The sequence below is a fragment of the Haliotis asinina genome, chromosome 9, assembly GCF_037392515.1.
Source record: "Haliotis asinina isolate JCU_RB_2024 chromosome 9, JCU_Hal_asi_v2, whole genome shotgun sequence".
NCBI classification, from domain to species: domain Eukaryota; kingdom Metazoa; phylum Mollusca; class Gastropoda; order Lepetellida; family Haliotidae; genus Haliotis; species Haliotis asinina.
Window position 1 is genome coordinate 20,029,331 of NC_090288.1, and position 25,393 is coordinate 20,054,723.

The following is a 25,393-nucleotide window of genomic DNA, read 5'->3' on the forward strand; positions in this document are numbered from 1 at the left end:
CATAGATATTAAAAATCCAAAGATGGATAACGAAATTAGAACGAAAGCCTATTTCGCCGTCGAAAAGGAACTAACATGCGGCATTACATACGGACATGCCTAGCATCTTTGCTCAACGTTGCACATGCACATGCCGTACACCGCCAGAAGCGAATTGAAATGCTCTTTCTAATGAATATAAGATATTAAAAGTCGCATCAGGCATGTAGATACTGTTAACCAAAGGATCCTGCGCTGATGGTGTTGGCTACGCACAGGACACGCGGCATGGCACGTAGACGTTTGCAGCTTGACATGCCAGTGTACATGGGCATGTTATACATCGTCTTGAACCCGATTTCCATGGGCTTTCATATTCACTATAAATGTTAAGGAAAGAGAAATTATAATTAGGTATTGGCGGGGTCGACATACGTCGGCGGCGGAAGTCAAACGGGGTAGAAAAGCGGCACTATATGCAGACGTTTGCAGCTATGGACAGAATGGCTGATGTGCATGTTATGCATCGCCAGACACCCCACGGAAAGACCTTTCAAATGAATCAAAGACATTAGAAATCCAAAGATGGATAACGAAATTAGAACGAAAGCTATTTCCGCTACCCGGCACCGTCGCGATAGAACTAACATGCGGCATTACATACGGACATGCCTAGCATCTTTGCTCAACGTCGCACATGCACATGCCGTACACCGCCAGAAGCGAATTGAAATGCTCTTTCTAATGAATATAAGATATTAAAGGTCGCATCAGGCATGTAGACATTATTAACCAAAGGATCCTGCGCAGATGGTGTTGGCTACGCACAGGACACGCGGCATGACACGTAGACGTTTGCAGCCTGACATGCCAGTGCACATGGGCATTTTATGCATCGTGTTGAACCCGATTTCCATGGGCTTTAATATTCACTATAAATGTTAAGGAAAGAGAAATTATAATTAGGTATTTTCGGGGTCGACATACATCGGCGGCGGAAGTCAAACGGGATAGAAAATCGGCACTATATGCAGACGTTTGCAGCTATGCACAGAATGGCTGATGTGCATGTTATGCATCGCTAGACACCACACGGAAAGACCTTTCAAATGAATCAGAGATATTAGAAATCCAAAGATGGATAACGAAATTACAACGAAAGCCTATTTCCGCTACCGGCACCGTCGCGATAGAACTAACATGCGGCATTACATACGGACATGCCTAGCATCTTTGCTCAACGTTGCACATGCACATGCCGTACACCGCCAGAAGCGAATTGAAATGCTCTTTCTAATGAATATAAGATATTAAAAGTCGCATCAGGCATGTAGACATTGTTAACCAAAGGATCCTGCGCTGATGGTGTTGGCTACGCACAGGACACGCGGCATGACACGTAGACGTATGCAGCTTGACATGCCAGTGCACATGGGCATGTTATACATCGTCTTGAACCCGATTTCCATGGGCTTTAATATGCACTAAAGATGTTAAGGGTCTTCGAAAGGAAAGAGAAATTATAATTAGGTATTGTGGGGTCGACATACGTCGGCGGCGGAAGTCAAGCGGGGTAGAAAAGCGGCACTATATGCAGACGTTTGCAGTTATGCACAGCATTGCATATGTGCATGTTATGCATCGCCAGAAACCCCACGGAAAGACCTTTCAAATGAATCATAGATATTAAAAATCCAAAGATGGATAACGAAATTAGAACGAAAGCCTATTTCGCCGTCGAAAAGGAACTAACATGCGGCATTACATACGGACATGCCTAGCATCTTTGCTCAACGTTGCACATGCACATGCCGTACACCGCCAGAAGCGAATTGAAATGCTCTTTCTAATGAATATAAGATATTAAAAGTCGCATCAGGCATGTAGATACTGTTAACCAAAGGATCCTGCGCTGATGGTGTTGGCTACGCACAGGACACGCGGCATGGCACGTAGACGTTTGCAGCTTGACATGCCAGTGTACATGGGCATGTTATACATCGTCTTGAACCCGATTTCCATGGGCTTTCATATTCACTATAAATGTTAAGGAAAGAGAAATTATAATTAGGTATTGGCGGGGTCGACATACGTCGGCGGCGGAAGTCAAACGGGGTAGAAAAGCGGCACTATATGCAGACGTTTGCAGCTATGGACAGAATGGCTGATGTGCATGTTATGCATCGCCAGACACCCCACGGAAAGACCTTTCAAATGAATCAAAGACATTAGAAATCCAAAGATGGATAACGAAATTAGAACGAAAGCTATTTCCGCTACCCGGCACCGTCGCGATAGAACTAACATGCGGCATTACATACGGACATGCCTAGCATCTTTGCTCAACGTCGCACATGCACATGCCGTACACCGCCAGAAGCGAATTGAAATGCTCTTTCTAATGAATATAAGATATTAAAGGTCGCATCAGGCATGTAGACATTATTAACCAAAGGATCCTGCGCAGATGGTGTTGGCTACGCACAGGACACGCGGCATGACACGTAGACGTTTGCAGCCTGACATGCCAGTGCACATGGGCATTTTATGCATCGTGTTGAACCCGATTTCCATGGGCTTCAATATTCACTATAAATGTTAAGGAAAGAGAAATTATAATTAGGTATTTTCGGGGTCGACATACATCGGCGGCGGAAGTCAAACGGGATAGAAAATCGGCACTATATGCAGACGTTTGCAGCTATGCACAGAATGGCTGATGTGCATGTTATGCATCGCTAGACACCACACGGAAAGACCTTTCAAATGAATCAGAGATATTAGAAATCCAAAGATGGATAACGAAATTACAACGAAAGCCTATTTCCGCTACCGGCACCGTCGCGATAGAACTAACATGCGGCATTACATACGGACATGCCTAGCATCTTTGCTCAACGTTGCACATGCACATGCCGTACACCGCCAGAAGCGAATTGAAATGCTCTTTCTAATGAATATAAGATATTAAAAGTCGCATCAGGCATGTAGACATTGTTAACCAAAGGATCCTGCGCTGATGGTGTTGGCTACGCACAGGACACGCGGCATGACACGTAGACGTATGCAGCTTGACATGCCAGTGCACATGGGCATGTTATACATCGTCTTGAACCCGATTTCCATGGGCTTTAATATGCACTATAGATGTTAAGGGTCTTCGAAAGGAAAGAGAAATTATAATTAGGTATTGTGGGGTCGACATACGTCGGCGGCGCAATTCAAGCGGGGTAGAAAAGCGGCACTATATGCAGACGTTTGCAGTTATGCACAGCATTGCAGGTATGCATGGTATGCATCGCCAGAAACCCCACGGAAAGACCTTTCAAATGAATCATAGATATTAAAAATCCAAAGATGGATAACGAAATTAGAACGAAAGCCTATTTCGCCGTCGTAACGGAACTAACATGCGGCATTACATACGGACATGCCTAGCATCTTTGCTCAACGTTGCACATGCACATGCCGTACACCGCCAGAAGCGAATTGAAATGCTCTTTCTAATGCATATAAGATATTAAAAGTCGCATCAGGCATGTAGATACTGTTAACCAAAGGATCCTGCGCTGATGGTGTTGGCGACGCACAGGACACGCGGCATGACACGTAGACGTTTGCAGCTTGACATGCCAGTGCACATGGGCATTTTATACATCGTCTTGAACCCGATTTCCATGGGCTTTCATATTCACTATAAATGTTAAGGAAAGAGAAAGTATAAGGAGGTATTGGCGGGGTCGACATACGTCGGCGGCGCAATTCAAGCGGGGTAGAAAAGCGGCACTATATGCAGACGTTTGCAGCTATGCACAGAATGGCAGATGTGCATGTTATGCATCACCAGACACCACACGGAAAGACATTTCAAATGAATGAAAGATATTAGAAATCCAAAAATGGATAACGAAATTAGAACGAAAACCTATTTCCGCTACCGGCACCGTCGCTATAGAACTAACATGCGGCATTACATACGGACATGCCTAGCATCTTTGCTCAACGTCGCACATGCACATGCCGTACACCGCCAGAAGCGAATTGAAATGCTCTTTCTAATGAATATAAGATATTAAAAGTCGCACCAGGCATGTAGACATTATTAACCAAAGGATCCTGCGCTGATGGTGTTAGCGACGCACAGGACACGCGGCATGACACGTAGAGGTATGCAGTCTGACATGCCAGTGCACATGGGCATGTTATACATCGTCTTGAACCCGATTTCCATGGGCTTTAATATGCACTAAAGATGTTAAGGGTCTTCGAAAGTAAAGAGAAATTATAATTAGGTATTGTGGGGTCGACATACGTCGGCGGCGGAAGTCAAGCGGGGTAGAAAAGCGGCACTATATGCAGACGTTTGCAGTTATGCACAGCATTGCATATGTGCATGTTATGCATCGCCAGAAACCCCACGGAAAGACCTTTCAAATGAATCATAGATATTAAAAATCCAAAGATGGATAACGAAATTAGAACGAAAGCCTATTTCGCCGTCGTAACGGAACTAACATGCGGCATTACATACGGACATGCCTAGCATCTTTGCTCAACGTTGCACATGCACATGCCGTACACCGCCAGAAGCGAATTGAAATGCTCTTTCTAATGCATATAAGATATTAAAAGTCGCATCAGGCATGTAGATACTGTTAACCAAAGGATCCTGCGCTGATGGTGTTGGCGACGCACAGGACACGCGGCATGACACGTAGACGTTTGCAGCTTGACATGCCAGTGTACATGGGCATTTTATACATCGTCTTGAACCCGATTTCCATGGGCTTTCATATTCACTATAAATGTTAAGGAAAGAGGAAGTATAAGGAGGTATTGGCGGGGTCGACATACGTCGGCGGCGCAATTCAAGCGGGGTAGAAAAGCGGCACTATATGCAGACGTTTGCAGCTATGCACAGAATGGCAGATGTGCATGTTATGCATCACCAGACACCACACGGAAAGACATTTCAAATGAATGAAAGATATTAGAAATCCAAAAATGGATAACGAAATTAGAACGAAAACCTATTTCCGCTACCGGCACCGTCGCGATAGAACTAACATGCGGCATTACATACGGACATGCCTAGCATCTTTGCTCAACGTCGCACATGCACATGCCGTACACCGCCAGAAGCGAATTGAAATGCTCTTTCTAATGAATATAAGATAATAAAAGTCGCACCAGGCATGTAGACATTATTAACCAAAGGATCCTGCGCTGATGGTGTTAGCGACGCACAGGACACGCGGCATGACACGTAGAGGTATGCAGTCTGACATGCCAGTGCACATGGGCATGTTATACATCGTCTTGAACCCGATTTCCATGGGCTTTAATATGCACTAAAGATGTTAAGGGTCTTCGAAAGGAAAGAGAAATTATAATTAGGTATTGTGGGGTCGACATACGTCGGCGGCGGAAGTCAAGCGGGGTAGAAAAGCGGCACTATATGCAGACGTTTGCAGTTATGCACAGCATTGCATATGTGCATGTTATGCATCGCCAGAAACCCCACGGAAAGACCTTTCAAATGAATCATAGATATTAAAAATCCAAAGATGGATAACGAAATTAGAACGAAAGCCTATTTCGCCGTCGAAAAGGAACTAACATGCGGCATTACATACGGACATGCCTAGCATCTTTGCTCAACGTTGCACATGCACATGCCGTACACCGCCAGAAGCGAATTGAAATGCTCTTTCTAATGAATATAAGATATTAAAAGTCGCATCAGGCATGTAGATACTGTTAACCAAAGGATCCTGCGCTGATGGTGTTGGCTACGCACAGGACACGCGGCATGGCACGTAGACGTTTGCAGCTTGACATGCCAGTGTACATGGGCATGTTATACATCGTCTTGAACCCGATTTCCATGGGCTTTCATATTCACTATAAATGTTAAGGAAAGAGAAATTATAATTAGGTATTGGCGGGGTCGACATACGTCGGCGGCGGAAGTCAAACGGGGTAGAAAAGCGGCACTATATGCAGACGTTTGCAGCTATGCACAGAATGGCTGATGTGCATGTTATGCATCGCCAGACACCCCACGGAAAGACCTTTCAAATGAATCAAAGATATTAGAAATCCAAAGATGGATAACGAAACTAGAACGAAAGCCTATTTCCGCTACCCGGCACCGTCGCGATAGAACTAACATGCGGCATTACATACGGACATGCCTAGCATCTTTACTCAACGTCGCAGATGCACATGCCGTACACCGCCAGAAGCGAATTGAAATGCTCTTTCTAATGAATATAAGATAATAAAAGTCGCACCAGGCATGTAGACATTATTAACCAAAGGATCCTGCGCTGATGGTGTTAGCGACGCACAGGACACGCGGCATGACACGTAGAGGTATGCAGTCTGACATGCCAGTGCACATGGGCATGTTATACATCGTCTTGAACCCGATTTCCATGGGCTTTAATATGCACTAAAGATGTTAAGGGTCTTCGAAAGGAAAGAGAAATTATAATTAGGTATTGTGGGGTCGACATACGTCGGCGGCGGAAGTCAAGCGGGGTAGAAAAGCGGCACTATATGCAGACGTTTGCAGTTATGCACAGCATTGCATATGTGCATGTTATGCATCGCCAGAAACCCCACGGAAAGACCTTTCAAATGAATCATAGATATTAAAAATCCAAAGATGGATAACGAAATTAGAACGAAAGCCTATTTCGCCGTCGAAAAGGAACTAACATGCGGCATTACATACGGACATGCCTAGCATCTTTGCTCAACGTTGCACATGCACATGCCGTACACCGCCAGAAGCGAATTGAAATGCTCTTTCTAATGAATATAAGATATTAAAAGTCGCATCAGGCATGTAGATACTGTTAACCAAAGGATCCTGCGCTGATGGTGTTGGCTACGCACAGGACACGCGGCATGGCACGTAGACGTTTGCAGCTTGACATGCCAGTGTACATGGGCATGTTATACATCGTCTTGAACCCGATTTCCATGGGCTTTCATATTCACTATAAATGTTAAGGAAAGAGAAATTATAAGGAGGTATTGGCGGGGTCGACATACGTCGGCGGCGGAAGTCAAACGGGGTAGAAAAGCGGCACTATATGCAGACGTTTGCAGCTATGCACAGAATGGCTGATGTGCATGTTATGCATCGCCAGACACCCCACGGAAAGACCTTTCAAATGAATCAAAGATATTAGAAATCCAAAGATGGATAACGAAACTAGAACGAAAGCCTATTTCCGCTACCCGGCACCGTCGCGATAGAACTAACATGCGGCATTACATACGGACATGCCTAGCATCTTTGCTCAACGTCGCACATGCACATGCCGTACACCGCCAGAAGCGAATTGAAATGCTCTTTCTAATGAATATAAGATAATAAAAGTCGCACCAGGCATGTAGACATTATTAACCAAAGGATCCTGCGCTGATGGTGTTAGCGACGCACAGGACACGCGGCATGACACGTAGAGGTATGCAGTCTGACATGCCAGTGCACATGGGCATGTTATACATCGTCTTGAACCCGATTTCCATGGGCTTTAATATGCACTAAAGATGTTAAGGGTCTTCGAAAGGAAAGAGAAATTATAATTAGGTATTGTGGGGTCGACATACGTCGGCGGCGGAAGTCAAGCGGGGTAGAAAAGCGGCACTATATGCAGACGTTTGCAGTTATGCACAGCATTGCATATGTGCATGTTATGCATCGCCAGAAACCCCACGGAAAGACCTTTCAAATGAATCATAGATATTAAAAATCCAAAGATGGATAACGAAATTAGAACGAAAGCCTATTTCGCCGTCGAAAAGGAACTAACATGCGGCATTACATACGGACATGCCTAGCATCTTTGCTCAACGTTGCACATGCACATGCCGTACACCGCCAGAAGCGAATTGAAATGCTCTTTCTAATGAATATAAGATATTAAAAGTCGCATCAGGCATGTAGATACTGTTAACCAAAGGATCCTGCGCTGATGGTGTTGGCTACGCACAGGACACGCGGCATGGCACGTAGACGTTTGCAGCTTGACATGCCAGTGTACATGGGCATGTTATACATCGTCTTGAACCCGATTTCCATGGGCTTTCATATTCACTATAAATGTTAAGGAAAGAGAAATTATAATTAGGTATTGGCGGGGTCGACATACGTCGGCGGCGGAAGTCAAACGGGGTAGAAAAGCGGCACTATATGCAGACGTTTGCAGCTATGCACAGAATGGCTGATGTGCATGTTATGCATCGCCAGACACCCCACGGAAAGACCTTTCAAATGAATCAAAGATATTAGAAATCCAAAGATGGATAACGAAACTAGAACGAAAGCCTATTTCCGCTACCCGGCACCGTCGCGATAGAACTAACATGCGGCATTACATACGGACATGCCTAGCATCTTTGCTCAACGTCGCACATGCACATGCCGTACACCGCCAGAAGCGAATTGAAATGCTCTTTCTAATGAATATAAGATATTAAAGGTCGCATCAGGCATGTAGACATTATTAACCAAAGGATCCTGCGCAGATGGTGTTGGCGACGCACAGGACACTCGGCATGACACGTAGACGTTTGCAGCCTGACATGCCAGTGCACATGGGCATTTTATGCATCGTGTTGAACCCGATTTCCATGGGCTTCAATATTCACTATAAATGTTAAGGAAAGAGAAATTATAATTAGGTATTGTGGGGTCGACATACGTCGGCGGCGGAAGTCAAACGGGATAGAAAATCGGCACTATATGCAGACGTTTGCAGCTATGCACAGAATGGCAGATGTGCATGTTATGCATCGCTAGACACCACACGGAAAGACCTTTCAAATGAATCAGAGATATTAGTAATCCAAAGATGGATAACGAAATTAGAACGAAAGCCTATTTCCGCTACCGGCACCGTCGCGATAGAACTAACATGCGGCATTACATACGGACATGCCTAGCATCTTTGCTCAACGTTGCACATGCACATGCCGTACACCGCCAGAAGCGAATTGAAATGCTCTTTCTAATGAATATAAGATATTAAAAGTCGCATCAGGCATGTAGACATTGTTAACCAAAGGATCCTGCGCTGATGGTGTTGGCTACGCACAGGACACGCGGCATGACACGTAGACGTATGCAGCTTGACATGCCAGTGCACATGGGCATGTTATACATCGTCTTGAACCCGATTTCCATGGGCTTTAATATGCACTATAGATGTTAAGGGTCTTCGAAAGGAAAGAGAAATTATAATTAGGTATTGTGGGGTCGACATACGTCGGCGGCGGAAGTCAAGCGGGGTAGAAAAGCGGCACTATATGCAGACGTTTGCAGCTATGCACAGCATTGCAGGTATGCATGGTATGCATCGCCAGAAACCCCACGGAAAGACCTTTCAAATGAATCATAGATATTAAAAATCCAAAGATGGATAACGAAATTAGAACGAAAGCCTATTTCGCCGTCGTAACGGAACTAACATGCGGCATTACATACGGACATGCCTAGCATCTTTGCTCAACGTTGCACATGCACATGCCGTACACCGCCAGAAGCGAATTGAAATGCTCTTTCTAATGAATATAAGATATTAAAAGTCGCATCAGGCATGTAGACATTGTTAACCAAAGGATCCTGCGCTGATGGTGTTGGCTACGCACAGGACACGCGGCATGACACGTAGACGTATGCAGCTTGACATGCCAGTGCACATGGGCATGTTATACATCGTCTTGAACCCGATTTCCATGGGCTTTAATATGCACTATAGATGTTAAGGGTCTTCGAAAGGAAAGAGAAACTATAATTAGGTATTGTGGGGTCGACATACGTCGGCGGCGCAATTCAAGCGGGGTAGAAAAGCGGCACTATATGCAGACGTTTGCAGCTATGCACAGAATGGCAGATGTGCATGTTATGCATCACCAGACACCACACGGAAAGACATTTCAAATGAATCAAAGATATTAGAAATCCAAAAATGGATAACGAAATTAGAACGAAAACCTATTTCCGCTACCGGCACCGTCGCGATAGAACTAACATGCGGCATTACATACGGACATGCCTAGCATCATTGCTCAACGTCGCACATGCACATGCCGTACACCGCCAGAAGCGAATTGAAATGCTCTTTCTAATGAATATAAGATAATAAAAGTCGCACCAGGCATGTAGACATTGTTAACCAAAGGATCCTGCGCTGATGGTGTTAGCGACGCACAGGACACGCGGCATGACACGTAGAGGTATGCAGTCTGACATGCCAGTGCACATGGGCATGTTATACATCGTCTTGAACCCGATTTCCATGGGCTTTAATATGCACTAAAGATGTTAAGGGTCTTCGAAAGGAAAGAGAAATTATAATTAGGTATTGTGGGGTCGACATACGTCGGCGGCGGAAGTCAAGCGGGGTAGAAAAGCGGCACTATATGCAGACGTTTGCAGTTATGCACAGCATTGCATATGTGCATGTTATGCATCGCCAGAAACCCCACGGAAAGACCTTTCAAATGAATCATAGATATTAAAAATCCAAAGATGGATAACGAAATTAGAACGAAAGCCTATTTCGCCGTCGAAAAGGAACTAACATGCGGCATTACATACGGACATGCCTAGCATCTTTGCTCAACGTTGCACATGCACATGCCGTACACCGCCAGAAGCGAATTGAAATGCTCTTTCTAATGAATATAAGATATTAAAAGTCGCATCAGGCATGTAGATACTGTTAACCAAAGGATCCTGCGCTGATGGTGTTGGCTACGCACAGGACACGCGGCATGGCACGTAGACGTTTGCAGCTTGACATGCCAGTGTACATGGGCATGTTATACATCGTCTTGAACCCGATTTCCATGGGCTTTCATATTCACTATAAATGTTAAGGAAAGAGAAATTATAATTAGGTATTGGCGGGGTCGACATACGTCGGCGGCGGAAGTCAAACGGGGTAGAAAAGCGGCACTATATGCAGACGTTTGCAGCTATGGACAGAATGGCTGATGTGCATGTTATGCATCGCCAGACACCCCACGGAAAGACCTTTCAAATGAATCAAAGACATTAGAAATCCAAAGATGGATAACGAAATTAGAACGAAAGCTATTTCCGCTACCCGGCACCGTCGCGATAGAACTAACATGCGGCATTACATACGGACATGCCTAGCATCTTTGCTCAACGTCGCACATGCACATGCCGTACACCGCCAGAAGCGAATTGAAATGCTCTTTCTAATGAATATAAGATATTAAAGGTCGCATCAGGCATGTAGACATTATTAACCAAAGGATCCTGCGCAGATGGTGTTGGCTACGCACAGGACACGCGGCATGACACGTAGACGTTTGCAGCCTGACATGCCAGTGCACATGGGCATTTTATGCATCGTGTTGAACCCGATTTCCATGGGCTTTAATATTCACTATAAATGTTAAGGAAAGAGAAATTATAATTAGGTATTTTCGGGGTCGACATACATCGGCGGCGGAAGTCAAACGGGATAGAAAATCGGCACTATATGCAGACGTTTGCAGCTATGCACAGAATGGCTGATGTGCATGTTATGCATCGCTAGACACCACACGGAAAGACCTTTCAAATGAATCAGAGATATTAGAAATCCAAAGATGGATAACGAAATTAGAACGAAAGCCTATTTCCGCTACCGGCACCGTCGCGATAGAACTAACATGCGGCATTACATACGGACATGCCTAGCATCTTTGCTCAACGTTGCACATGCACATGCCGTACACCGCCAGAAGCGAATTGAAATGCTCTTTCTAATGAATATAAGATATTAAAAGTCGCATCAGGCATGTAGACATTGTTAACCAAAGGATCCTGCGCTGATGGTGTTGGCTACGCACAGGACACGCGGCATGACACGTAGACGTATGCAGCTTGACATGCCAGTGCACATGGGCATGTTATACATCGTCTTGAACCCGATTTCCATGGGCTTTAATATGCACTATAGATGTTAAGGGTCTTCGAAAGGAAAGAGAAATTATAATTAGGTATTGTGGGGTCGACATACGTCGGCGGCGCAATTCAAGCGGGGTAGAAAAGCGGCACTATATGCAGACGTTTGCAGCTATGCACAGCATTGCAGGTATGCATGGTATGCATCGCCAGAAACCCCACGGAAAGACCTTTCAAATGAATCATAGATATTAAAAATCCAAAGATGGATAACGAAATTAGAACGAAAGCCTATTTCGCCGTCGAAAAGGAACTAACATGCGGCATTACATACGGACATGCCTAGCATCTTTGCTCAACGTTGCACATGCACATGCCGTACACCGCCAGAAGCGAATTGAAATGCTCTTTCTAATGAATATAAGATATTAAAAGTCGCATCAGGCATGTAGATACTGTTAACCAAAGGATCCTGCGCTGATGGTGTTGGCTACGCACAGGACACGCGGCATGGCACGTAGACGTTTGCAGCTTGACATGCCAGTGTACATGGGCATGTTATACATCGCCTTGAACCCGATTTCCATGGGCTTTCATATTCACTATAAATGTTAAGGAAAGAGAAATTATAATTAGGTATTGGCGGGGTCGACATACGTCGGCGGCGGAAGTCAAACGGGGTAGAAAAGCGGCACTATATGCAGACGTTTGCAGCTATGCACAGAATGGCAGATGTGCATGTTATGCATCACCAGACACCACACGGAAAGACATTTCAAATGAATCAAAGATATTAGAAATCCAAAAATGGATAACGAAATTAGAACGAAAACCTATTTCCGCTACCGGCACCGTCGCGATAGAACTAACATGCGGCATTACATACGGACATGCCTAGCATCTTTGCTCAACGTCGCACATGCACATGCCGTACACCGCCAGAAGCGAATTGAAATGCTCTTTCTAATGAATATAAGATAATAAAAGTCGCACCAGGCATGTAGACATTATTAACCAAAGGATGCTGCGCTGATGGTGTTAGCGACGCACAGGACACGCGGCATGACACGTAGAGGTATGCAGTCTGACATGCCAGTGCACATGGGCATGTTATACATCGTCTTGAACCCGATTTCCATGGGCTTTAATATGCACTAAAGATGTTAAGGGTCTTCGAAAGGAAAGAGAAATTATAATTAGGTATTGTGGGGTCGACATACGTCGGCGGCGGAAGTCAAGCGGGGTAGAAAAGCGGCACTATATGCAGACGTTTGCAGTTATGCACAGCATTGCATATGTGCATGTTATGCATCGCCAGAAACCCCACGGAAAGACCTTTCAAATGAATCATAGATATTAAAAATCCAAAGATGGATAACGAAATTAGAACGAAAGCCTATTTCGCCGTCGAAAAGGAACTAACATGCGGCATTACATACGGACATGCCTAGCATCTTTGCTCAACGTTGCACATGCACATGCCGTACACCGCCAGAAGCGAATTGAAATGCTCTTTCTAATGAATATAAGATATTAAAAGTCGCATCAGGCATGTAGATACTGTTAACCAAAGGATCCTGCGCTGATGGTGTTGGCTACGCACAGGACACGCGGCATGGCACGTAGACGTTTGCAGCTTGACATGCCAGTGTACATGGGCATGTTATACATCGCCTTGAACCCGATTTCCATGGGCTTTCATATTCACTATAAATGTTAAGGAAAGAGAAATTATAATTAGGTATTGGCGGGGTCGACATACGTCGGCGGCGGAAGTCAAACGGGGTAGAAAAGCGGCACTATATGCAGACGTTTGCAGCTATGCACAGAATGGCTGATGTGCATGTTATGCATCGCCAGACACCCCACGGAAAGACCTTTCAAATGAATCAAAGATATTAGAAATCCAAAGATGGATAACGAAACTAGAACGAAAGCCTATTTCCGCTACCCGGCACCGTCGCGATAGAACTAACATGCGGCATTACATACGGACATGCCTAGCATCTTTGCTCAACGTCGCACATGCACATGCCGTACACCGCCAGAAGCGAATTGAAATGCTCTTTCTAATGAATATAAGATATTAAAGGTCGCATCAGGCATGTAGACATTATTAACCAAAGGATCCTGCGCAGATGGTGTTGGCTACGCACAGGACACGCGGCATGACACGTAGACGTTTGCAGCTTGACATGCCAGTGCACATGGGCATTTTATGCATCGTGTTGAACCCGATTTCCATGGGCTTTAATATTCACTATAAATGTTAAGGAAAGAGAAATTATAATTAGGTATTGGCGGGGTCGACATACGTCGGCGGCGGAAGTCAAACGGGGTAGAAAAGCGGCACTATATGCAGACGTTTGCAGCTATGCACAGCATTGCAGGTATGCATGGTATGCATCGCCAGAAACCCCACGGAAAGACCTTTCAAATGAATCATAGATATTAAAAATCCAAAGATGGATAACGAAATTAGAACAAAAGCCTATTTCGCCGTCGTAACGGAACTAACATGCGGCATTACATACGGACATGCCTAGCATCTTTGCTCAACGTTGCACATGCACATGCCGTACACCGCCAGAAGCGAATTGAAATGCTCTTTCTAATGAATATAAGATATTAAAAGTCGCATCAGGCATGTAGAGACTGTTAACCAAAGGATCCTGCGCTGATGGTGTTGGCGACGCACAGGACACGCGGCATGGCACGTAGACGTTTGCAGCTTGACATGCCAGTGTACATGGGCATGTTATACATCGTCTTGAACCCGATTTCCATGGGCTTTCATATTCACTATAAATGTTAAGGAAAGAGAAATTATAATTAGGTATTGGCGGGGTCGACATACGTCGGCGGCGGAAGTCAAACGGGGTAGAAAAGCGGCACTATATGCAGACGTTTGCAGCTATGCACAGCATTGCAGGTATGCATGGTATGCATCGCCAGAAACCCCACGGAAAGACCTTTCAAATGAATCATAGATATTAAAAATCCAAAGATGGATAACGAAATTAGAACAAAAGCCTATTTCGCCGTCGTAACGGAACTAACATGCGGCATTACATACGGACATGCCTAGCATCTTTGCTCAACGTTGCACATGCACATGCCGTACACCGCCAGAAGCGAATTGAAATGCTCTTTCTAATGAATATAAGATATTAAAAGTCGCATCAGGCATGTAGAGACTGTTAATCAAAGGATCCTGCGCTGATGGTGTTGGCGACGCACAGGACACGCGGCATGACACGTAGACGTATGCAGCTTGACATGCCAGTGCACATGGGCATGTTATACATCGTCTTGAACCCGATTTCCATGGGCTTTCATATTCACTATAAATGTTAAGGAAAGGGAAAGTATTAGGAGGTATTGGCGGGGTCGACATACGTCGGCGGCGCAATTCAAGCGGGGTAGAAAAGCGGCACTATATGCAGACGTTTGCAGCTATGCACAGAATGGCAGATGTGCATGTTATGCATCACCAGACACCACACGGAAAGACATTTCAAATGAATCAAAGATATTAGAAATCCAAAAATGGATAACGAAATTAGAACGAAAACCTATTTCCGCTACCGGCACCGTCGCGATAGAACTAACATGCGGCATTACATACGGACATGCCTAGCATCATTGCTCAACGTCGCACATGCACATGCCGTACACCGCCAGAAGCGAATTGAAATGCTCTTTCTAATGAATATAAGATAATAAAAGTCGCACCAGGCATGTAGACATTGTTAACCAAAGGATCCTGCGCTGATGGTGTTAGCGACGCACAGGACACGCGGCATGACACGTAGAGGTATGCAGTCTGACATGCCAGTGCACATGGGCATGTTATACATCGTCTTGAACCCGATTTCCATGGGCTTTAATATGCACTAAAGATGTTAAGGGTCTTCGAAAGGAAAGAGAAATTATAATTAGGTATTGTGGGGTCGACATACGTCGGCGGCGGAAGTCAAGCGGGGTAGAAAAGCGGCACTATATGCAGACGTTTGCAGTTATGCACAGCAATGCATATGTGCATGTTATGCATCGCCAGAAACCCCACGGAAAGACCTTTCAAATGAATCATAGATATTAAAAATCCAAAGATGGATAACGAAATTAGAAGGAAAGCCTATTTCGCCGTCGAAAAGGAACTAACATGCGGCATTACATACGGACATGCCTAGCATCTTTGCTCAACGTTGCACATGCACATGCCGTACACCGCCAGAAGCGAATTGAAATGCTCTTTCTAATGCATATAAGATATTAAAAGTCGCATCATGCATGTAGATACTGTTAACCAAAGGATCCTGCGCTGATGGTGTTGGCGACGCACAGGACACGCGGCATGACACGTAGACGTTTGCAGCTTGACATGCCAGTGTACATGGGCATTTTATACATCGTCTTGAACCCGATTTCCATGGGCTTTCATATTCACTATAAATGTTAAGGAAAGAGAAAGTATAAGGAGGTATTGGCGGGGTCGACATACGTCGGCGGCGCAATTCAAGCGGGGTAGAAAAGCGGCACTATATGCAGACGTTTGCAGCTATGCACAGAATGGCAGATGTGCATGTTATGCATCACCAGACACCACACGGAAAGACATTTCAAATGAATCAAAGATATTAGAAATCCAAAAATGGATAACGAAATTAGAACGAAAACCTATTTCCGCTACCGGCACCGTCGCGATAGAACTAACATGCGGCATTACATACGGACATGCCTAGCATCTTTGCTCAACGTCGCACATGCACATGCCGTACACCGCCAGAAGCGAATTGAAATGCTCTTTCTAATGAATATAAGATAATAAAAGTCGCACCAGGCATGTAGACATTATTAACCAAAGGATCCTGCGCTGATGGTGTTAGCGACGCACAGGACACGCGGCATGACACGTAGAGGTATGCAGTCTGACATGCCAGTGCACATGGGCATGTTATACATCGTCTTGAACCCGATTTCCATGGGCTTTAATATGCACTAAAGATGTTAAGGGTCTTCGAAAGGAAAGAGAAATTATAATTAGGTATTGTGGGGTCGACATACGTCGGCGGCGGAAGTCAAGCGGGGTAGAAAAGCGGCACTATATGCAGACGTTTGCAGTTATGCACAGCATTGCATATGTGCATGTTATGCATCGCCAGAAACCCCACGGAAAGACCTTTCAAATGAATCATAGATATTAAAAATCCAAAGATGGATAACGAAATTAGAACGAAAGCCTATTTCGCCGTCGAAAAGGAACTAACATGCGGCATTACATACGGACATGCCTAGCATCTTTGCTCAACGTTGCACATGCACATGCCGTACACCGCCAGAAGCGAATTGAAATGCTCTTTCTAATGAATATAAGATATTAAAAGTCGCATCAGGCATGTAGATACTGTTAACCAAAGGATCCTGCGCTGATGGTGTTGGCGACGCACAGGACACGCGGCATGGCACGTAGACGTTTGCAGCTTGACATGCCAGTGTACATGGGCATGTTATACATCGTCTTGAACCCGATTTCCATGGGCTTTCATATTCACTATAAATGTTAAGGAAAGAGAAATTATAATTAGGTATTGGCGGGGTCGACATACGTCGGCGGCGGAAGTCAAACGGGGTAGAAAAGCGGCACTATATGCAGACGTTTGCAGCTATGCACAGAATGGCTGATGTGCATGTTATGCATCGCCAGACACCCCACGGAAAGACCTTTCAAATGAATCAAAGATATTAGAAATCCAAAGATGGATAACGAAACTAGAACGAAAGCCTATTTCCGCTACCCGGCACCGTCGCGATAGAACTAACATGCGGCATTACATACGGACATGCCTAGCATCTTTGCTCAACGTCGCACATGCACATGCCGTACACCGCCAGAAGCGAATTGAAATGCTCTTTCTAATGAATATAAGATATTAAAGGTCGCATCAGGCATGTAGACATTATTAACCAAAGGATCCTGCGCAGATGGTGTTGGCTACGCACAGGACACGCGGCATGACACGTAGACGTTTGCAGCTTGACATGCCAGTGCACATGGGCATTTTATGCATCGTGTTGAACCCGATTTCCATGGGCTTTAATATTCACTATAAATGTTAAGGAAAGAGAAATTATAATTAGGTATTGGCGGGGTCGACATACGTCGGCGGCGGAAGTCAAACGGGGTAGAAAAGCGGCACTATATGCAGACGTTTGCAGCTATGCACAGCATTGCAGGTATGCATGGTATGCATCGCCAGAAAACCCACGGAAAGACCTTTCAAATGAATCATAGATATTAAAAATCCAAAGATGGATAACGAAATTAGAACGAAAGCCTATTTCGCCGTCGTAACGGAACTAACATGCGGCATTACATACGGACATGCCTAGCATCTTTGCTCAACGTCGCACATGCACATGCCGTACACCGCCAGAAGCGAATTGAAATGCTCTTTCTAATGAATATAAGATAATAAAAGTCGCACCAGGCATGTAGACATTATTAACCAAAGGATCCTGCGCTGATGGTGTTAGCGACGCACAGGACACGCGGCATGACACGTAGAGGTATGCAGTCTGACATGCCAGTGCACATGGGCATGTTATACATCGTCTTGAACCCGATTTCCATGGGCTTTAATATGCACTAAAGATGTTAAGGGTCTTCGAAAGGAAAGAGAAATTATAATTAGGTATTGTGGGGTCGACATACGTCGGCGGCGGAAGTCAAGCGGGGTAGAAAAGCGGCACTATATGCAGACGTTTGCAGTTATGCACAGCATTGCATATGTGCATGTTATGCATCGCCAGAAACCCCACGGAAAGACCTTTCAAATGAATCATAGATATTAAAAATCCAAAGATGGATAACGAAATTAGAACGAAAGCCTATTTCGCCGTCGAAAAGGAACTAACATGCGGCATTACATACGGACATGCATAGCATCTTTGCTCAACGTTGCACATGCACATGCCGTACACCGCCAGAAGCGAATTGAAATGCTCTTTCTAATGAATATAAGATATTAAAGGTCGCATCAGGCATGTAGACATTATTAACCAAAGGATCCTGCGCAGATGGTGTTGGCGACGCACAGGACACTCGGCATGACACGTAGACGTTTGCAGCCTGACATGCCAGTGCACATGGGCATTTTATACATCGTGTTGAACCCGATTTCCATGGGCTTTCATATTCACTATAAATGTTAAGGAAAGAGAAATTATAATTAGGTATTGGCGGGGTCGACATACGTCGGCGGCGGAAGTCAAACGGGGTAGAAAAGCGGCACTATATGCAGACGTTTGCAGCTATGCACAGAATGGCTGATGTGCATGTTATGCATCGCCAGACACCCCACGGAAAGACCTTTCAAATGAATCAAAGATATTAGAAATCCAAAGATGGATAACGAAATTAGAACGAAAGCCTATTTCCGCTACCCGGCACCGTCGCGATAGAACTAACATGCGGCATTACATACGGACATGCCTAGCATCTTTGCTCAACGTTGCACATGCACATGCCGTACACCGCCAGAAGCGAATTGAAATGCTCTTTCTAATGAATATAAGATATTAAAGGTCGCATCAGGCATGTAGACATTATTAACCAAAGGATCCTGCGCAGATGGTGTTGGCGACGCACAGGACACTCGGCATGACACGTAGACGTTTGCAGCCTGACATGCCAGTGCACATGGGCATTTTATACATCGTGTTGAACCCGATTTCCATGGGCTTTAATATTCACTATAAATGTTAAGGAAAGAGAAATTATAATTAATAGGTATTGTGGGGTCGACATACGTCGGCGGCGGAAGTCAAACGGGATAGAAAATCGGCACTATATGCAGACGTTTGCAGCTATCCACAGAATGGCAGATGTGCATGTTATGCATCGCTAGACACCCCACGGAAAGACCTTTCAAATGAATCATAGATATTAAAAATCCAAAGATGGATAACGAAATTAGAACGAAAGCCTATTTCGCCGTCGAAAAGGAACTAACATGCGGCATTACATACGGACATGCCTAGCATCTTTGCTCAACGTTGCACATGCACATGCCGTACACCGCCAGAAGCGAATTGAAATGCTCTTTCTAATGAATATAAGATATTAAAAGTCGCATCAGGCATGTAGATACTGTTAACCAAAGGATCCTGCGCTGATGGTGTTGGCTACGCACAGGACACGCGGCATGGCACGTAGACGTTTGCAGCTTGACATGCCAGTGTACATGGGCATGTTATACATCGTCTTGAACCCGATTTCCATGGGCTTTCATATTCACTATAAATGTTAAGGAAAGAGAAATTATAATTAGGTATTGGCGGGGTCGACATACGTCGGCGGCGGAAGTCAAACGGGGTAGAAAAGCGGCACTATATGCAGACGTTTGCAGCTATGCACAGAATGGCTGATGTGCATGTTATGCATCGCCAGACACCCCACGGAAAGACCTTTCAAATGAATCAAAGATATTAGAAATCCAAAGATGGATAACGAAACTAGAACGAAAGCCTATTTCCGCTACCCGGCACCGTCGCGATAGAACTAACATGCGGCATTACATACGGACATGCCTAGCATCTTTGCTCAACGTCGCACATGCACATGCCGTACACCGCCAGAAGCGAATTGAAATGCTCTTTCTAATGAATATAAGATATTAAAGGTCGCATCAGGCATGTAGACATTATTAACCAAAGGATCCTGCGCAGATGGTGTTGGCTACGCACAGGACACGCGGCATGACACGTAGACGTTTGCAGCCTGACATGCCAGTGCACATGGGCATTTTATGCATCGTGTTGAACCCGATTTCCATGGGCTTTAATATTCACTATAAATGTTAAGGAAAGAGAAATTATAACTAGGTATTGGCGGGGTCGACATACGTCGGCGGCGGAAGTCAAACGGGGTAGAAAAGCGGCACTATATGCAGACGTTTGCAGCTATGCACAGCATTGCAGGTATGCATGGTATGCATCGCCAGAAACCCCACGGAAAGACCTTTCAAATGAATCATAGATATTAAAAATCCAAAGATGGATAACGAAATTAGAACAAAAGCCTATTTCGCCGTCGTAACGGAACTAGCATGCGGCATTACATACGGACATGCCTAGCATCTTTGCTCAACGTTGCACATGCACATGCCGTACACCGCCAGAAGCGAATTGAAATGCTCTTTCTAATGAATATAAGATATTAAAAGTCGCATCAGGCATGTAGAGACTGTTAACCAAAGGATCCTGCGCTGATGGTGTTGGCGACGCACAGGACACGCGGCATGGCACGTAGACGTTTGCAGCTTGACATGCCAGTGTACATGGGCATGTTATACATCGTCTTGAACCCGATTTCCATGGGCTTTCATATTCACTATAAATGTTAAGGAAAGAGAAATTATAATTAGGTATTGGCGGGGTCGACATACGTCGGCGGCGGAAGTCAAACGGGGTAGAAAAGCGGCACTATATGCAGACGTTTGCAGCTATGCACAGCATTGCAGGTATGCATGGTATGCATCGCCAGAAACCCCACGGAAAGACCTTTCAAATGAATCATAGATATTAAAAATCCAAAGATGGATAACGAAATTAGAACAAAAGCCTATTTCGCCGTCGTAACGGAACTAACATGCGGCATTACATACGGACATGCCTAGCATCTTTGCTCAACGTTGCACATGCACATGCCGTACACCGCCAGAAGCGAATTGAAATGCTCTTTCTAATGAATATAAGATATTAAAAGTCGCATCAGGCATGTAGAGACTGTTAATCAAAGGATCCTGCGCTGATGGTGTTGGCGACGCACAGGACACGCGGCATGACACGTAGACGTATGCAGCTTGACATGCCAGTGCACATGGGCATGTTATACATCGTCTTGAACCCGATTTCCATGGGCTTTCATATTCACTATAAATGTTAAGGAAAGGGAAAGTATTAGGAGGTATTGGCGGGGTCGACATACGTCGGCGGCGCAATTCAAGCGGGGTAGAAAAGCGGCACTATATGCAGACGTTTGCAGCTATGCACAGAATGGCAGATGTGCATGTTATGCATCACCAGACACCACACGGAAAGACATTTCAAATGAATCAAAGATATTAGAAATCCAAAAATGGATAACGAAATTAGAACGAAAACCTATTTCCGCTACCGGCACCGTCGCGATAGAACTAACATGCGGCATTACATACGGACATGCCTAGCATCATTGCTCAACGTCGCACATGCACATGCCGTACACCGCCAGAAGCGAATTGAAATGCTCTTTCTAATGAATATAAGATAATAAAAGTCGCACCAGGCATGTAGACATTGTTAACCAAAGGATCCTGCGCTGATGGTGTTAGCGACGCACAGGACACGCGGCATGACACGTAGAGGTATGCAGTCTGACATGCCAGTGCACATGGGCATGTTATACATCGTCTTGAACCCGATTTCCATGGGCTTTAATATGCACTAAAGATGTTAAGGGTCTTCGAAAGGAAAGAGAAATTATAATTAGGTATTGTGGGGTCGACATACGTCGGCGGCGGAAGTCAAGCGGGGTAGAAAAGCGGCACTATATGCAGACGTTTGCAGTTATGCACAGCATTGCATATGTGCATGTTATGCATCGCCAGAAACCCCACGGAAAGACCTTTCAAATGAATCATAGATATTAAAAATCCAAAGATGGATAACGAAATTAGAACGAAAGCCTATTTCGCCGTCGAAAAGGAACTAACATGCGGCATTACATACGGACATGCCTAGCATCTTTGCTCAACGTTGCACATGCACATGCCGTACACCGCCAGAAGCGAATTGAAATGCTCTTTCTAATGAATATAAGATATTAAAAGTCGCATCAGGCATGTAGATACTGTTAACCAAAGGATCCTGCGCTGATGGTGTTGGCTACGCACAGGACACGCGGCATGGCACGTAGACGTTTGCAGCTTGACATGCCAGTGTACATGGGCATGTTATACATCGTCTTGAACCCGATTTCCATGGGCTTTCATATTCACTATAAATGTTAAGGAAAGAGAAATTATAATTAGGTATTGGCGGGGTCGACATACGTCGGCGGCGGAAGTCAAACGGGGTAGAAAAGCGGCACTATATGCAGACGTTTGCAGCTATGGACAGAATGGCTGATGTGCATGTTATGCATCGCCAGACACCCCACGGAAAGACCTTTCAAATGAATCAAAGACATTAGAAATCCAAAGATGGATAACGAAATTAGAACGAAAGCTATTTCCGCTACCCGGCACCGTCGCGATAGAACTAACATGCGGCATTACATACGGACATGCCTAGCATCTTTGCTCAACGTCGCACATGCACATGCCGTACACCGCCAGAAGCGAATTGAAATGCTCTTTCTAATGAATATAAGATATTAAAGGTCGCATCAGGCATGTAGACATTATTAACCAAAGGATCCTGCGCAGATGGTGTTGGCTACGCACAGGACACGCGGCATGACACGTAGACGTTTGCAGCCTGACATGCCAGTGCACATGGGCATTTTATGCATCGTGTTGAACCCGATTTCCATGGGCTTTAATATTCACTATAAATGTTAAGGAAAGAGAAATTATAATTAGGTATTTTCGGGGTCGAAATACATCGGCGGCGGAAGTCAAACGGGATAGAAAATCGGCACTATATGCAGACGTTTGCAGCTATGCACAGAATGGCTGATGTGCATGTTATGCATCGCTAGACACCACACGGAAAGACCTTTCAAATGAATCAGAGATATTAGAAATCCAAAGATGGATAACGAAATTAGAACGAAAGCCTATTTCCGCTACCGGCACCGTCGCGATAGAACTAACATGCGGCATTACATACGGACATGCCTAGCATCTTTGCTCAACGTTGCACATGCACATGCCGTACACCGCCAGAAGCGAATTGAAATGCTCTTTCTAATGAATATAAGATATTAAAAGTCGCATCAGGCATGTAGACATTGTTAACCAAAGGATCCTGCGCTGATGGTGTTGGCTACGCACAGGACACGCGGCATGACACGTAGACGTATGCAGCTTGACATGCCAGTGCACATGGGCATGTTATACATCGTCTTGAACCCGATTTCCATGGGCTTTAATATGCACTATAGATGTTAAGGGTCTTCGAAAGGAAAGAGAAATTATAATTAGGTATTGTGGGGTCGACATACGTCGGCGGCGCAATTCAAGCGGGGTAGAAAAGCGGCACTATATGCAGACGTTTGCAGCTATGCACAGCATTGCAGGTATGCATGGTATGCATCGCCAGAAACCCCACGGAAAGACCTTTCAAATGAATCATAGATATTAAAAATCCAAAGATGGATAACGAAATTAGAACGAAAGCCTATTTCGCCGTCGAAAAGGAACTAACATGCGGCATTACATACGGACATGCCTAGCATCTTTGCTCAACGTTGCACATGCACATGCCGTACACCGCCAGAAGCGAATTGAAATGCTCTTTCTAATGAATATAAGATATTAAAAGTCGCATCAGGCATGTAGATACTGTTAACCAAAGGATCCTGCGCTGATGGTGTTGGCTACGCACAGGACACGCGGCATGGCACGTAGACGTTTGCAGCTTGACATGCCAGTGTACATGGGCATGTTATACATCGCCTTGAACCCGATTTCCATGGGCTTTCATATTCACTATAAATGTTAAGGAAAGAGAAATTATAATTAGGTATTGGCGGGGTCGACATACGTCGGCGGCGGAAGTCAAACGGGGTAGAAAAGCGGCACTATATGCAGACGTTTGCAGCTATGCACAGAATGGCTGATGTGCATGTTATGCATCGCCAGACACCCCACGGAAAGACCTTTCAAATGAATCAAAGATATTAGAAATCCAAAGATGGATAACGAAACTAGAACGAAAGCCTATTTCCGCTACCCGGCACCGTCGCGATAGAACTAACATGCGGCATTACATACGGACATGCCTAGCATCTTTGCTCAACGTCGCACATGCACATGCCGTACACCGCCAGAAGCGAATTGAAATGCTCTTTCTAATGAATATAAGATATTAAAGGTCGCATCAGGCATGTAGACATTATTAACCAAAGGATCCTGCGCAGATGGTGTTGGCTACGCACAGGACACGCGGCATGACACGTAGACGTTTGCAGCTTGACATGCCAGTGCACATGGGCATTTTATGCATCGTGTTGAACCCGATTTCCATGGGCTTTAATATTCACTATAAATGTTAAGGAAAGAGAAATTATAATTAGGTATTGGCGGGGTCGACATACGTCGGCGGCGGAAGTCAAACGGGGTAGAAAAGCGGCACTATATGCAGACGTTTGCAGCTATGCACAGCATTGCAGGTATGCATGGTATGCATCGCCAGAAACCCCACGGAAAGACCTTTCAAATGAATCATAGATATTAAAAATCCAAAGATGGATAACGAAAT